General features: G+C 36.8%; 1 protein-coding gene and 1 long non-coding RNA gene across 9 annotated transcripts in view; both read right to left on the reverse strand.

Annotated features, from left to right (window-relative positions):
• The window catches only part of TRPS1 (transcriptional repressor GATA binding 1), a 237,596-nt gene that overhangs the window by 133,427 nt on the left and 86,987 nt on the right, over positions 1 to 17,182 (reverse strand). The gene's annotated exons all lie outside the window — the stretch shown is intronic.
• LOC306667448 lies at positions 13 to 17,182 on the reverse strand. The gene is made up of 2 exons (XR_013765551.1): positions 8,414 to 17,182; positions 13 to 8,355 (listed from the first exon to the last, which is right to left on the reverse strand). It is a non-coding gene; the product is annotated as an uncharacterized lncRNA (long non-coding RNA).

Genomic DNA, 17,182 nt, shown 5'->3' on the forward strand with positions numbered 1-17,182 from the left:
CCTAGTGCAATGGTCACAGATTATGCACTCCTTGAAAGATGAAATGTAAAAATGCATTACTACCTACTTGAGAGACACGGAGTCCTAGAGAATAAGATGGATCTTCACAAATCATCGCATCTGCTATTAACTCAAAGCCATGTGTATTAATAGTAGTGAGTCAATTGTAACTTTACACAAAACTTCATTTTAAAATAAAACCAAAATTATATTTTCATGTGTTATATATGGTTATATATCGTATTTTTATTATTGAGTAAATTATCTTTTCTTTTCTTTTTTTTTTTTTTTTTTTTTTTTTAATGCTGGGGATTGAACCCAGGGTCTGACACATGCAAAGCACTTACTCTTCCATACAGCTATACTGCAGCCCAATAATTTGGGGGATTTGTTTTGTTTTGTTATGGTTTTTAATAGTCTGTTACCAAGATTATTGAAAGGTAATCTTTAAAGGGGTAGGGGCATCATATATTTCAACTCTGCAATTGCAAAGCCCAGGTGCCTTGCTTACTTAGAATAAATGCTCTCCAAATATTTGTTAAAATGAATAAGAAATGAATGATAAATGAATGTTTAACTCGCTCTAAATATAGGAATAAGTCTATTCTCCAAAAAGTAGCTTGCATTTCTTTCTTTCTTAACACACCTACTAACATGAAGTAAATCAAACAGCTGACACTATTAAAAACCTTTCAAGAATAGCATGCCCATATTGCTGCTTATCATTTTTAGAGTATATGTTATTTTGCAATATTCTATTTTCCTCTTTAATTCAAAGGTAACTTTGATAAGTAAATATAAGCATATGCATAATAAAACTGTTTAGGAGAAAGGAAATGTCAATACATACATTTAGCAGCTTAATTTTCAATTCATCTCGTAGGCTCTGATGATAGATTCATTCATTATTTGGAAACTTTTATTGCTTTTCCTCACTTTTACAACAGCACAGAAGCAAATAAATTCATATTAGAATTATTGAATACTCTAAAAACTCACAGCTAAAACTTAGAAAACTATCTAAATTTCTGATCTGATTACAAATGGAGAATATGTAAAGTTCCTGCTATTCCCTATACAATTAATATAGTACTTTAATTAACATATTATGAGATTCTGAGAGCTAAGAATTTGCCAAATTCAATTTCTAAGTTTAAATATTTTATGAGACACTTTCCCCTAAAATCCTCAAAATCTATTTGTATATTACATTTAGGAAAATGTTTAAAAACTTTTTGGGGGAGTACCAGGTATTTAACTCAGGGGCACAATCCCCAGCCTTATTATTTTATTTAGAGACAGGGTCTTACTGAGTTGCTCGCTTTTGCTGAGGCTGGCTTTGAACTCATGATGTTCCTGCCTCAGCCTCCCAAGCTGCTAGAATTACAGGTGTGTGCCACTGTGCCACCTAAAAATATTTAAAATTTTAAACAATGTTCATAGTGTGGCAATGTTTAATAGTGTGGGATATTAAAAAACACTGTCATAAAAGCTTTATGCATTATTTCCATCCACTAATCTAGTTCCTCAAAAGCTTTCTCAAAGTTAATGGAAAAGCAAACAAATAAAGGGAAATCTGGGAAACTGGCTCAGCATTCCTGGGCATTAATGAATAAAAGGAGAGGAATTTTTTCTTTCTTTCAAGTCTTCAGAGATGACCTCAAGAGTGTCACCTGTCTTAAAAGGAGCTTTTCAGAATGACAGAACAGTCAAACCCCCCAGCCCTCCCCAGAGTCCATGCCAAACCCAAGACACCTGCAAAGTACAGCACAATCTGCAGCCCCTGAATGTAATGCCCCAACCCCTCCTAAAAACAGACTCCAAAAGCATCATGATAAAGTGATGCACAAAATTAAACAATTGGTTTGGTGTGACAAAACTGAACTGTGCCTTATTTTCCAACCTTAAACTGAGAGCCCTCTACAGTAATTAGGTTCAAAACAAACCAGACACTATCGCCCGTGAGGACTGCAACAGTCTTCAATGCAAGATTTACATGAGTTCAACAGCACATCCCCCGGAGTCTGGTTAAATGTGAGATTTATCAATGGGATAATAGAGACAGAAATAAATCACAGTGTAGAGGCCAAAAAAGAGCTGCAAGTTTTTCAAAGAGATTAAAAAAAGAGGGCAAGACAAGAGAGCTCTGAGATAAGGGGCGGCTGCTCCAGATGGCACCGGTTCAGAGGAGGCCCTTTGAGAGGTGTGCCAGAGTGTAGAGGGCGACAGGAGGCCCAGGGGTAGGTGAGGAGAGGGACAAAGGAAGAACAGCGAGACTGAGACCAGACAGATAAGCAGCATGAATGAAGAGAGCAAAATGGTGAAAACAAGTAGATCTACCTCAAACACAGAGGGGCTCTCCTTCCACTTCCTAGTCACAGATACCTTCCTATCTCTTCCCAACGTACCTATGGGACTCTCACACCTCAAAAACCAAACCCTAGTCGCCAGCAACTGGGGAAGCCAAACACAGTAGACCAGGTACTGTACAGCCATTGAGTTTGCAAAGGTAAGGCTTCCCTGAAGGGACAATTCCTGAACCACAGTGTAGTTAAAAATACACTTGTTTCTTTCCCCTTCCTCCGATAACTTTGGTATTGTAACTTGCAGCAAAATACTAAGGAGAATTTCAAGCAGGCACTTCATTATAAGGTTACATATTCCAAATGTAGTAGATAGGCTAAAATGAAACAGATTATTTCAACATTTGTGTTTTTCTCTCCAACATCAAGAGTTCCTTTGCAATGATTAAAAATGAGAACGGAAAACTAACAGTTATTCATAAAGGTTCCAATATGTTATCAAGCATTAGTGACCTTTTCTGTGGATTTCAAAAATCAGAGTTGCTGGCAAGTATTTCTTTTTTTCCCAGCTGAACAATTCCCTTCAGACAAGAGTACATGAAGCAGAAGGCAATAAGAACAGGATGAGGACATTAGCATGTGGTCTGGTGGAGGGGGCTTAGACCAGTACATTTCCATTCTGCAAACCAGTGGCCAGCACCCAAGCAGCACCTTCTGCTCTCATGATGCTAAATCCATCAAAAAATGTGAAAGAGTAAGTGTGAGTTCAATGTATCCTTACCACCCTGCTTGTCGATCCCAAATTGACATGGTCAAAGATTAACCACTCAAAAGCAAAACCCTGGCCTATGCACTGGCAGTCCCTAACTGTCAAAGTTCAGGTTGGCCACAAAGCTCACCACTTCCATAAAAGTCTTTTAAATATGAAATCTTTTTAAAAAATAAACTACATGATGACAAAATACATTTTTAGATAGAGAAAGGTGATGGTGGGATATACTTTTTCTGAATGTTTGCTTTGGAAAATCATGATATCCTACATTCTTTTTTTTTTTTTGGGGGGGGTGGGGTGAGGGGAGTGGGGATTGAATTCAGGGGCACTCTGCCACTGAGCTACATCCCCAGCCCTATTTTGCATTTTATTTAGAGACAGGGTGGCACTGAGCTGCTTAGTTCCTTGCCTTTGCCGAGGTTGGCTTTGAGCTCGTGATCCTCCTGCCTCAGCCTCCCAAGCTGCTGGGACTACAGGTGTGCACCACTGCACTCAGTCATTCCTAACATTTTTTTACGGACACATACATAGCATGTTTAAATTGCTCATTAACACTCCTACAGCACCTCCATTCCAGTCAAGGGGGAACTGACCTTAGTTCTACATTTCTCAGAGTCAACTGTATAGTTCTTCAAAATCAATGTCCTTTATTTGTTCTGTGTCCCTTGGGTATTCATGTAGTATTCTTCTACCGTATCTGTGCAAGGGATGGCAACTACCATTCCTCTGCCAATTCATATGCCTGTCTTCTATTTTCCTAAACAGACTGCATAGTTTTTAAGCCAACAAGCACATCCTATTGTCATATATTCTTAATATTTTTCGGTCCTTTACACACAAACATCCACACAGCAAATCTGGTACCCTAATTCAGTTGGAAAATCTTTATCTAAGATCCAGAAATTCATTTGTGTCTAGTGGCATCTACCTTTTATGATTCAAAGTACACCTATATTAAGCTGCCTATTACCTTTCTTGGGAGAAGGGGTACTATGGATTGAACCCAAGGGTGCTTTACCACTGAGCTATATCCCCAGCCCTTTTTATTTTTTATTTCTAGATAGGGCTAGCTAAGTTGCTAAGGCTGGCCTCAAACTTGTGATCCTCCTGCCTCAGCCTCTCCAGTCACTGGGATTACAGGTATGAGCTGCTGTGCCCAGAAAACTGTCTATTATTTTATCCTGTAATTTCTGACCATAGGAAGTCATAAGTCAGCCTGTGCAAAGGACAGATTAAGTACTGGAGTTTCCTGATTACTTAAGACACTGTTTCTCATCCCATTTAGTCCCAAATTCAAAAGATGACAAACCATGACCCTTCAACTCTCTCCTTATTTCCCATAAAATTTAAAAGCATGTTCTGGACCCAATGGAATAAGCAAACATGGCTCTTAAAGGTCAAATGCTGTTACTATCCCCCATATCACAATATCCTAACTATTGTCTGTGTTCCACTTCAGAATTGGGGAAAATTAATATATTTCAAGAGTTTTTTTGTCACTAAAATATGCAAAATTATTATTACTTTGAATAAAAATTATGGCACAATGAAGGTGATTTTAAAAAAATAAGAAAATCTAACCTTAGAAACCAAGTCACCAGATTCCTAATTATGAAGGCAATTCTAAACTTGACTTATAAAATAGCAAGGCGAGACTCTGCCCTTCTTACTGACACAAATAAAACATTAAGTGTTGTATTCTCAACATTTTTTTAAATTAATCTGTAAACTATAAAGTTTATGGCCAGGGATAAATGGATACATGATGGTAAACAACATTAGAGTAATTTAAATTAATAAAGCATTAATAAAGATAATTGTCATTTACTGGTAACATTTGGAAAGGTTGACGAAGTACAGATAAAATCTCCCATTGGCCTTCAATGAAAGCTCTTGATTTTTCAGATGATTATAAATGGAAATCAGAAGAAGCAAAGGCAAGACAAGGCTGATGCCTAGCTATTCCACTCCCCCTGTATAAAGAGAAAACCAGACCCAAGGGCAGAGCCTCAGCCACCCAGGCATCCTGGCACCAGTGTTACACAGAATCCAAGGTCGAAGTGTGACAGAAGGAATCGCATTTCTCAGTATTTCTCAGTGTTGCAAAGCATTTTAGCAATTAAGTATGAAAAAAACACTTACTCCTGGTAGCATAAGATTCACTTTGTGGATTTAATCTCCCATTATTGGTCTCTACTTAATCACTACTTTATTTCATCATCTGCTCTGTGGGGTTCTGTACAATTAAGATTTTCCAAATCTGTAATTACAGTTATATTTCTGTAACACGGTTTTATGAAGAATTGTGTGTACTTTTAGGGATATCAAATTATCTAGAATCAAAGCAGCTAGACATACAAAAGAATTGTGCGCATGACAAAACAACTAATATAGCTATAAACAATACAGAATCTTTGGAAGGCAAAGGTGGCATCATTTTTTTTTTTAAAGAACAGGAAGGTAAAATTTAAAACCAATTGTTTTTTGCAAAGATGGTCTACCTAAAATATTTCATTTATAAAGAGAGCATTGCTATGGGAATATCTCTGGTCTTCAGCTGCCATTAAAGGTGCTTGCCTTTTCTTTTAAATCTAGCCATGTTTTAAAACCTCCTAAACACTGTAAAATCTCAAGATAAAACCTGCTGTCTTTTAGCCTTTAATGTTAATGATCAGCATTACAAAGTATATTAATATTTATGAATGACAAAATCCATTATGAAATTCTATGAAGATGTGCTCCCCACTTACTCTATCCAGCTTATTAACATGAATAAAAATGCCATATTTATTATCATCCATGGTTGGTGTCGGCATATCAATATGTTACAGAGCAGCATTGAAATATTGATACAAAAATGAGGGTTTATTATCCAGTGGCCTTCCAATACAAGCTTTCAGCATTTTAAATCCAGGTTTTGATCCTTGATATTACATTGTTATGATATGGATAACACTAAATTCATTAAGCATCAATCTTAGGTTATGAGAAGAACTAAGTAGGAGTGAGTTCACTCTCATTTATTCCTAGGTGTCATTTGTGCATCAGCCTTCAATAATGTTCAGATGTATGTGTGTGTATATACATATACATTGATGTATTATATATGTATGATATGTGTCATTTATATAGCACAGCATATGACTTGTTAGGTTCACCACTGAAAACCTAGTACCCAGCACAAGACACTGTTCTTAGGTCTCACTGATACCTGATATGTGTGGATGAACCCAGATTCAACACATTTAATGCCATAGAAGGATATTATTTTGGGGGGAATGCAGATTTTAATAAATGAAATAAAATTCGTATCATATTTCCAATCTTTTTCCTTTAAAAAATTTCAAACTCCTATAAAATCTTAGTTACATTTGAAATACACATTCCCCCAATGAGTGTGTATGCTATAGGAAACCAAACCATCAAACTGATGATTTTAATAACAGCTAGGGGATCGATAAACTGACATTTTTAAGTCTTTTATACAGTTCCTTTAGTAACATGTATACTTTTATATAATGTGCCTTGAGTCCTACACGTGTAAATGTTAAGCCTTCAATTCGACTATCTAGGAGGCCCTAGAATGAGTTACTCATACTCAAGACAACTTAAAGATGACTCTCTGGTCAGCTCCATCCAGGTCAATGCTGTTTCCTATTAATTTGTTGGGCTTTTTTTGTTTTGTTTTGTTTTTATTTACTGTCATTGTATTAACTAGATTAAAAAACAAAGCCAATATTAAGGCCCAAAGTTTGTCCAAAGTTGGAAAGAGGATTATTGGTGGGCATTCAACATTTTAAAAAGTTACTCCCACAAATTTTAAAATGGGTCAGGAAAACACAAGCACTAAAATCGGCAATCAATATCAGGTCTGCTCAGAAAGCAATCCGTTAAGAAAAATTTTATTTAGAGTCCTTACAACATTAATGAGGCAGAGAAATCTTTGCTGACTAAAGCCAGAAGTTAGCAGAGAAAAGAAACAAAGACTGTTTTCATAAAATCATAACAACCACGTTGCTAAGGTGTAAAGGGGCCATTTAAATATCTAGGTTACTCTGTGCCTTGAACTATTTTGAACATTCCAGGGAATTGCTGTTGAATCCATTTTAGGGAAATCCCAAAAGCAAAATTAGATATCCTGTGAGAAAAGTTAAAAGAAACTTGGACAACTGAGAGTCGGGTAAAATAATTTGAACGTTGGTGTAAACTGCCCGTTAGGTTATAAAGTTTACTTTTATCAACTCTGGGCACAATTCAGGGCCTTTCAGAAACTAAATGGGATGAATGGTCTGAGCGATACCCAATGCATATTTATGTTCTTACAACGCTACCTGGCAGACAGACAGCAAGGCAACAAATAACTATTTTCACTCCTCTGTTAACCACTAAAGTATTATGTACCATCCATTTAGCTTAAGAACTCTCTCCTGAATTGGTAACACCAAGTGAAACCTCAGCCTAAATGCAGAAGGAAGTTTTAGGAGGTAAGAATAAGGGTCTAACCCTGCTTATTACCATTTCAACACTAGCATTCTCTTACCTCACTCCCTTTAACAGGTTTCCTAAAACCCCAAGACAAAAGCCAAAGTTTTATTTTCATCAAGACTAAAGTAACATTAACATTAATCGTGGATTAGTGATCCCATTACTTTTTACTAACACAGCTTTTTCTGTCTTAAAGTTTGAAAACATTTTATAAATGAAACGTCCTCCATGGCACAAAGTGAATCTTACACCTATTCTTGAAATGTTTATACTTTGCTTTTGACACTTACCAAATACTAACCTATGTCCTGAGCACCTGTGCGCACAGCTTTTCTTCCACAGACTCCAAATGCCATGCAGATAAGGGTTGCATGCTGGCTGTTTGTACATACAGTCTGTGGTCTTTGGCACTAGTTACTGCTACAAGGCCATGTGGCTCGGTATTTGGAAGCCTACCTGAATGCAGGACAAGTCACATTCTTCAGTATCAGCTGTATCAGAAGAAAGGTGATATTGTCTTTCCTCAGTTTCCTTAAATCTTGCTTTTTATTGTCCCCATCTCAATTGTTTCAGAACTTCAGTATAAAGAAAGAGTGTAATTTGGGGGCATGTAAGAATTTAAAAAAACAACAACAAACCATCCAATACTATTAAGTAATAGAATTTTATCCTTGCTGACCTTTAGAATAGAATGAATTAAATGAAACCTATTACAGGGAGAAGGATAACCTGAATAAAGTCTGAAGAACATACCTGCACTCTGCATTTTCAAGTACTGCCTCCAATCATGTACAGCTACTCCAAAAACCAAAAAAAAAAAAAAAAAAAAAAATACCCAATTTGTTCTGATCACCATTAACAATACTAAAGCATGTGGTAAAGTATTAAAAATGTACATCTAAAAAGAGGAAGTTGTCCATTGCTAACAAAAACAAACACCTGATGGTCACTAACCAAAACAGAACTTGGCAAGGGACGGCAAGTACCTTCCTCATGTGTAGATCTTCATCAGCAGTTCCTATAATATTTTCAAAATTTAATTACAAAGATTTACATTTTCCTGGTGTTGTGTAAGTATCCCCTGCTAAATAAGCAACAGCATACAAAATGACATAGTGGTAAAAAAAAAAAAAAAAAAAAAGAAAGAAAGAAAATATACGATATTTTAAAGGCTCCAAGATGGTACAAATGAGAAGGGAATTATTTGTAGACAGGCATAATTCGTACTCTTAGCAAATATGATGTTTAAAAATAGTCCAAAGTTGTTAAAAATAAAAATTCTTAATTCAGTAGAGCCATTGAAAAAAGCATCTGTGTGAAACAAGGAGATCCCTCCCTGTATTTTGAAGTTCTCAATAGTCTCCTTATTCTATTATTCTAACAGATAAAGAAGATGGCTATTGACTTTTGTCAATTTTCCTGGATTATTTTTAACTACTGTCTTTAAAAGTTTTCTTATTTTAAAAAATACACTTTTTAAATTTGATAATGAATACAAATCTTTTTTAAATTAGACTTATCAAGAACTATTCCCTCTTTCTCCAAGAAGAACAGTAACTCAAATTAGTCCATCAGTGTGACTACCAGAAAAAAATGCTTAACCAAAGCCAAACTGCAGTTTTTATATAAGGGGAAAAAAGACTTTTTTTGTTGGATTTTAGGAAGATGATTTATTTAAAACCACTTTCAGATGAACTGGAAATAGACTACGTTCAGGAAGAACAAATTTTAAAACTTTTTCTTCAAGTTTTCAAGTATAAGGCACTGCGCTGATAAAAAAAATATACTTGTCCTCTCCCAAGTGATGTAATGTACTTGCTTAAATGAAAGGTGGGGGAGGAGCAAATGTTTCTAAGGGGAAGAGGCAGATAACTTCTCCACCCTCTAGGATACTTTGGACCTAAACAGTGAAAGAATGCCTGGGACTTACATTAAAGGCTGCTGATCACCTAAGGCAAATGGCATGATCAAATAGATTCAATGCTTCAACCAGCACCAGGCAAGACATGGGTCCTGTGAAGGAAACACTTGCCTGCTGTCCTGACATACTGTACCCACTAGCGATGACTGGGTAATTTCTAAAAAAGAAAGAAAGAAAAAATAACCCACCCAACAAACGCTCATCACTAAAAAGAACTGTGAGTCCTTTTATGGTAGACAATAAGCCCTTCGGAAGTGGTGGGTGAGGGCGTGCTCAGGAAAATGTTTTTGCCCTCTCTTTTCTGTTGTCTGCATTTTCTTATACACCACTCGGGACACTGGCAACTTGACACTAGCTTCTTAACCAACCTGGTTCAGCAGGATTTCTCACACACCCTGCACAAAAGGAGAACCCCTTACAAAGTACTTATTTCAGGTTTACGTTAAGGTTGAGTGAATTGCAGCCAGGGAATTGAGCTCAAAACATAATATAAAAGTCTCCTCTGCTAATCACTAAACCAGTGGTTTAGCAAGAAGGGGAGAAATTAAAACTTTGTACTGTTTCATTTCCTCTTATGCAAATTTGAAAGAGAAAAAAAAGAAGAAGGAAAAAAACCTCACAGAAGTTTAAGGGGAGTGATATAGCTTTTGTTCATTAATTTATATGGAAAATCTTAAAACTTCAAAGTGACCATATAAATTTAACAATTTAAATCTTCCATGGGAGCCAACCACGTGACTTTGAACTTGTATTCACAGGCCTTCCTAAGCCTTTACTGTACTCAACTGTCAGTCCCTGAACTGTCATAACACTTAAACTCCAGCTGAGCATTAGGTGTTATGATAACTCAGGCAATGATAATGGGCACTGCTGGAGTCTACACCTCCTAGGGGAAACCAGTGCAATCCTGGGTTTATTTAACACGGCCAGAGGTAAAACACACTCAGGAACCAAGGAATCTGCTACCAAGAAATCTCTGGACTTTGTCACCATTGGCAAAAGAGACATGTGTATGTACTTCCCTATTTCCTTAACTTCCCCTTCTGCCTTGCGGAATTCTCAAGAGAACTGGAAGCATCCGAAATGTTCTTCAGTTCTGTTAGAAAGAGTGCTCAAATCTCACTCACATCACTCCATTCATGAACTGAGCCTGCCAACAGCGCGAAAAGATTAGGTGGCCAGGAATTTATGTCAAATTACATATTACGCAGTGAAGAGTAGGAGAGAAAACATCAGTGATGACATACAATATCATGGGGCATATTTCTGTGACTCAACTATACACATCAGAAAAGATATGCTATAGCTTTCACAAGGATTATTTTAAATCCTATTATTAAGTAACTTTTTAAATTTTTTTTAATTTTTGATTTTTTTTAAGTTTTATTTTTTTCTGAGGTGGCCAGCTAGACACTAATACCTGTTTTTCTTTTTCTTTTTCCATTAAGTCATACAATAAAATTACTGGTAGAAGAAACAACAGCAAAACAATAACAGCAACAATAAAACAAAAGAGCCTCATGGTCCAGGTCTATTGACATAAAGTTTGAAATAAAAATCAATTAGGACTATATCCATTTATACAGAGAAAGGACAATTTTATTTCATGCAACTGGACAATATGGTGACAGATGGGTTTGGAAAGCTAGAAAATAATTGGTGTATGTTTAAATAGCTGATAGTGCCCACTACACATACCGTATGAACCAATTAGTTCTTTCCCGGTTTTGGTGCCAAAATGTTGACTACAACCAACCCCCCTCACAGTGGTGGTACCCCGAGGTTGCTGCCCATTCCTGTAACAGACGTGGAAGAGGGGAACCTATATATCTATGTACAATAGGGTCAAAACAGAGGAGTCACCTAGTTCTGTTCTTTGGAAGAGGGTATTTCCTTGACCACTATGGGCACCAACCATGAACTTTTATAAGTTAACACCTTTGGATGTTACTTTCATAAGTTTATAAGTAATGGTTGTTATGGTTTGGATGTGAGATGTCCCCCAAAAGCTCACATGTGAAACAGTGCAAGAAGGTTCAGGGGAGAAACGATTGGGTTGTGAGAGTCTTAACCCAATTAATGATTTAATCCCCTGACAGGGTTTAACTGGGTGGCAACTGAAGTGTTAGGGTGTGGCAGGAGGAGGTGGGAATTGGGGCTTGGCTTTGGATATACATTCAAATCTGGCAAAAGGACTCTCTGCTACCTGATCACCACATAAGTCACTTCCCTCTGCCACACTCTTCCACCATGTCATTCCTGGCTCACCTGTAGCCCTGAGGATGGAGCCAGATGTTTATGGATTGAGACCTCTGAAACCGTGAACCCTCAAATAAACTCTTCCTCCTCTACAGTTGTGCTGGTCTGGTCTTCTAGTTGCAGCAGCAAAAAAGCTGACTAGAACAATATCACATCCTGAATGTTGCAAAGAGGACCATGAAGAAGTCGACCAAACATTTCTTCATACTCTGAACTATATACATTGGGGTTCCTAATAAACATTCAGGGTTTGGGGAGAGTCCGGAGACTGCGAATCCTTAGAGAAAAATAATGTTTTACTTGTTCCTGCACCAAAGGGATAAGAGGCTCATGGACCCACAGGGAACTCCTAAACTGGCTTGATACTTTTTAAAGAGCCTCATCTTTATTCACCATTGAACTTCAAATCAAAAACTCTGAGGCTTTATTCCAACTTCTGACATGACAACCCAGAGGTGTGACACACAGACTCCCGCTGACAAGGGAAAGCAGTTAAATGGCTCCTAACAATGTGAGCTGTTGCTGGAGGGGCGCTGACAGCCACGGGTGTTTTCCTTAAGTTCAGGGGGCTCTCACAAATGGTTCTCCAGCACCAGCTCTCAGCAGGCAGCCTGCAAGAAAATCATTTCCCAGTCCCCAGCTAGGTATTCTGTTGGTGCAGTCTGACAGCACACAGAATCCTCAGAAGTAGATGGACATCAAAAATGGTTCATACGGCAGAGACGCTAATTGGAAACCTGTCATATTAGTGGTTCTCTTTTTACTTAATTGAATTGGAAAAAATGACAATGCTTTTTGGATTTAGTACTAAACATACTGGAGTTTCCTGTTTTGATTTTATTTTCCATTTGATGAGCCTGGGCTTTCATACATATATTAGTGGGCTCCCTTTAGTACTAAAAAGTTACCACATTGTAAATATAAACAAAATGAAAGAATTCCACCCACTTTTCTCAGTTTCTAAAATTTGATGGAAAATGCAGAGGCTGTCTTCCAAGATACCCTAGCTGAGAATGTGATCCTATGAGCAACAGCAGTGTAACTTAATGGGAGTTTTAGGGGCTGCAGTGACAACTAAAGCCATTCAACAATGCTAACGAGACTACCCGGTGCAGTAAAAAATAACAACACCAAGAAAAGAGAGGCACTGAGCTTCCTCATTTTGATTTCACTAAAACCCCATTATTTCTTATCACACCAAATTATAAGAATTCCAACCATTTTACTTGAAACTTCAAAGGGGGCAGGAATTTTTATGTTCTTATAAGAGTAATACTATCTAATCTTGTAAGCTATTTTCACATAAGTTATATTCGCACTGTGACATGAAGTTTGTTTAAGTACATGGCCAAATGCTGTTTCAAAGCCAACTGTACATGTTGAATTATGGACATATCTACTTACCCATACTCCATCCTTTGGTATTAATGAGTGTGTACATAACAAAGTAGGAGAGGCAGAAAGTGACAGAGAATCTGTCTATACATACAGCCCATGGGTTTAAGGTCTTAGAGGATGCTCAACATATTTCTAAGAAACAGAGGATTCTGGACAATGTCCAATCTATAGATAGGCTGTCCTGGTTTGAACAACATAAAGTTACCAACCTGATGACCCAAAGGTAGAACAGTCAGAGTTGTGGAAAGAAGCTGCTCTAAAGCCTCTTTAAGCTTGGAGCAAAGAGGAAAAGAGTTGACCTATTGCTCAACTTGGTAGAACAGAAAAAGGAGGTGATCCAGGTCTCCAGAGCATCCACACAGAGCAAAAAGACCCTAGATGAGCCAGGTTACATGACACCAAGGGAAGGGTCATGTCAAGGTAACCAAAGCCACAATTTCTGTTTATTATGCTATTGCTTTTACTTTTTTGTTTTTCTTTCTTTTTTTTAATAACCAGCTGGCACGGAGGAAATGTGAAGAAAGGCAGTGTTCCAGAAACCAGAAAAGAGTGAAGAAAAATCAGAATGTCATCGTTTTGCCACTTGTTCTTCAAAATATGGACAATGACTTCACTAAGTGATGGCAACTCTACCTTCAGACTATCTGGAAACATTTAAGACACCTACAAAAGCTACGATAAATCTGGGATGGTCATGTGTTTTTAGTTTACCCAAGGGTTTAGCCTAATTAGAAATAAATTTTTCAAAAAGATAATTAGATTCATGCCTGTAAAAATCAAATAGTCCTGTGAAAGGAAGGAAATAAGATGGAAAATGTGGTTCTGGACACCGAGACAATCCTAGTGCTTCAACACCTGATGAAGTAAATGGAATAAGCACTTCTGCACCACATTCGCACCATTGAGGTCTCTGCTTTGTGACCTAAACCACCCTGTACATTTTCACATCTGTGGAAATATACAGTTTTCCTGAATATTTCTTAACAACTGCAGCCATTTATTCGATTGAAAGGAAAGTCTGGTTGATACTACCAAGCTGTATGTATCAGTTACAGTCAAGATATACTTGTTCCAAAGGCAGAGATAATGGATAAAAAAGATTTAGCACATGTAGAAAGTAAGTGGCTCCAATAAATGCCATCAAGGGAATAATATATCAATCAGACAGAAAAACTCAGCATAGCACAAGGCCCTGAGTTCGATTCCCAGTACCGCAAAAAAAAAAAAGAAAGAAAAGAAAAGAAAGAAAGAAAAACTCAGCATAATAATTCCCAGTTACAGACACACTTTCTCCACATGTTGATTCTTCTTTTCTCCCTACCTTGCCATTCTGACCCAACAAAATATGACTATATCATATTTTATCAAATCATTTGCTAATATGAGAATTGGGAGAGCAATTTGGCACTGCCTGTTCACATTTTCAGATGCATACTCTTTGACAGAGTAATTCCACTTCTAGGAATTCAGCCAAGAGGGATCTGTAAACAAGTGATCTTTGACACCACTATTCACAAAGGTAAGGAAATGGAAAAGAATTTTTAAGAATTTAAACTTCTTAAATTTTTAAGAATTTAAGAATATATTTTTTTCTCTATACAAAGTCTTCCTTTATATTTGAAATATATTCTAGGTACATGCAAGAAACGGAATTTGAAGAGAAAAAAAAAAAAAAAAAAACCACTGGTAGTGACTTAAAAGTTCTCAATGGCCTGCTAACACAAAAATCATCTAAAAATCTAAAGCAAATAGACTTGTCAAGAAAAGTGCCACCCAGTAGGTCCCATCTAAGTAATCTGGGCATTAGAAGAAAACCTATGCCAGGCACCTCTTATTACCAAAGTGTACTTCTCATGTGATCTCTGGTCCATTTGGGTCCTCACTGTACCATCCACAAGGCTGATGGGAGTCCCTGCACTTCCTGTAGATTTGAAGGAGGATGTAGAGGCAAAATCCTCCTTTAGCATTCATGATGTAGCTAGGATTAAAGGATCGGATACAATGACCTTCTAGTTCAAAGAGGCTGTGGTTTAATTCCTCTCAGGCACAGAGTTTTAAACCAGCTGTGTTCCTTTCAGAGACTTTAACTTCTCTATGCCTTCATGCCTTCATTAAAATTGAGTTGCAAATGCCCAACATCACAGTGATGCTCAGAGCATTCACTGAGATGATTCTGTTAAGGTACATGGCATCCTTGACAGCATTATGTATCAGCATTTAATCATCATAAAATTGGATATTCTCTTTTTCTTCTTCTTTCTCAACTCCACCAGGTTAAGTAAGATTTTCAAAATACAATTTGCCATAAAATATCCAACCAATCAGCACTGTGCTGAAATAATAAATTGTTCTTTATTTCTAGTTAATTTATTTGAAAAGTTGATCTTTTATGTTTTAATTTCTGGCAAGATAAAAAATGTACCAGTGCTTTTAAATATGCATCAAAAAGATTTTATCCATTAATGACTATTTTAGGGGGAAGACACTATAAATAGAAGGGGATCAAAATTTCACATGGTCTCATATCTCTAAACAGACACTGAAATTTAATGATTCTATAACTTCAACCATATCAGCAAATATACTCCTTTTACTAGCACACATCAATATAATCCCAATTAAAATATTCTGTAAAACTGCCTACAGTATTCCAGTTTGAAATAGCTTCTACTGAAATAGACTTTCCTGCCACTCTGATTTAGCATCTCACTTTCCCTTATCAGCAGATGGCAAGCCAAGTACTATTTAAATCCATATGTCTTCCATAGGCGTAGTTCAAATACTGAATAAAAAGATGAACAAATGTTTTAGAGTTAATCAGATTAGCCTTTAAGTGAAAAAAGTACCAAAGTGGAGTTTGATTTCCTGCAAACGACTTTTACTACATCACATTGAGATGACTGAAGGAGTTATATCCCTGTAAACCTGTAAACCACCCAGACAAAAATAACTAAGTGTACACGACAAATTACAGCAAAAGACTTTCCTGACTTTTGTTATTTCTTCATGAATCTTTCCTCTCTGCCTGAACTCCAGTCTTCAGGGGCAATGAATCTGGTATTAGAACTGTGTAGCCACAGTTCAATATCAGGGCTACGGACAGAATAACTCGCCAGCTGTATCTCTGTATGGCAAACCCCTTACCTGCTCCTTTCCCTCCACTATTTCCCACTGGAAGAACAGAACTGCCTGCCTTTATAGATCTTAGTTCCACACACAACCTGTAGGTTTATACATCTCTACTAGGCAAGGAGATGACCTTGATGAGGCTGGGTTTGTAGTACAAACATTAGAAGCATCCCTGAATTCACAGAGGCTTTCAAACTTTTCCTTCTAAGTCTGTCTCCAGCAAGTTGGATGCTGAAGATTAAGGAACAGTATTGGTAAATATCTTTTCTTTTCAATAACACACATTCTGTACTACGAACTTATGATTCTCTCACAAAATGATCAAGTATCACTATACACTTCAGCTTATCTTGAGTCCAGCACCTAATATTCTCAAATATTTTCCTTTTTTAGAAGGCAGCAGTACAGAAGAGTGGTGAATCTTGGAGAATTTTCCTTCATATTTTAGGTGCAGCAGTGATTGAGATTGTACTCTATAAACTAATAACAGTTGTGATGAGGACTGATTAAAGTCAACCAACATGAAATTTACAGTTAATTTTTTAAAAGTTATACTATTTGAAGAAAATGAAATTTTTTATTGCATGAGTTAAAAGACAAAACTTTTCAGTTTTGCTGGAATTTTGAGAGCCCAGAAATGCCTTGGCAGATTGCTCCCCTAGATTTCTGTATCGAAAAATTTTGTGAATCCTGAGAAATCTCTGCTTCACCAGATAACTCACAAAAAAGTTTCAAATTTAAAAACCCTCCATTGAAGCTCAATTTTTATTCTTGTATGAACCTAAAATTGCTATGATCCTTCTTTTTCCAGAGCAAGCCGCTCACTAATATCATAAGCTAGAAGTTATTGAAACAAATGCACAAAATTTATTTATCCTTCAATCCTAAAAAAAAAAAAAAAATCAAACACCCATT

The sequence above is a fragment of the Sciurus vulgaris genome (genome assembly GCF_902686455.1).
Source record: "Sciurus vulgaris genome assembly, chromosome: 1".
In the NCBI taxonomy this organism is placed as follows: domain Eukaryota; kingdom Metazoa; phylum Chordata; class Mammalia; order Rodentia; family Sciuridae; genus Sciurus; species Sciurus vulgaris.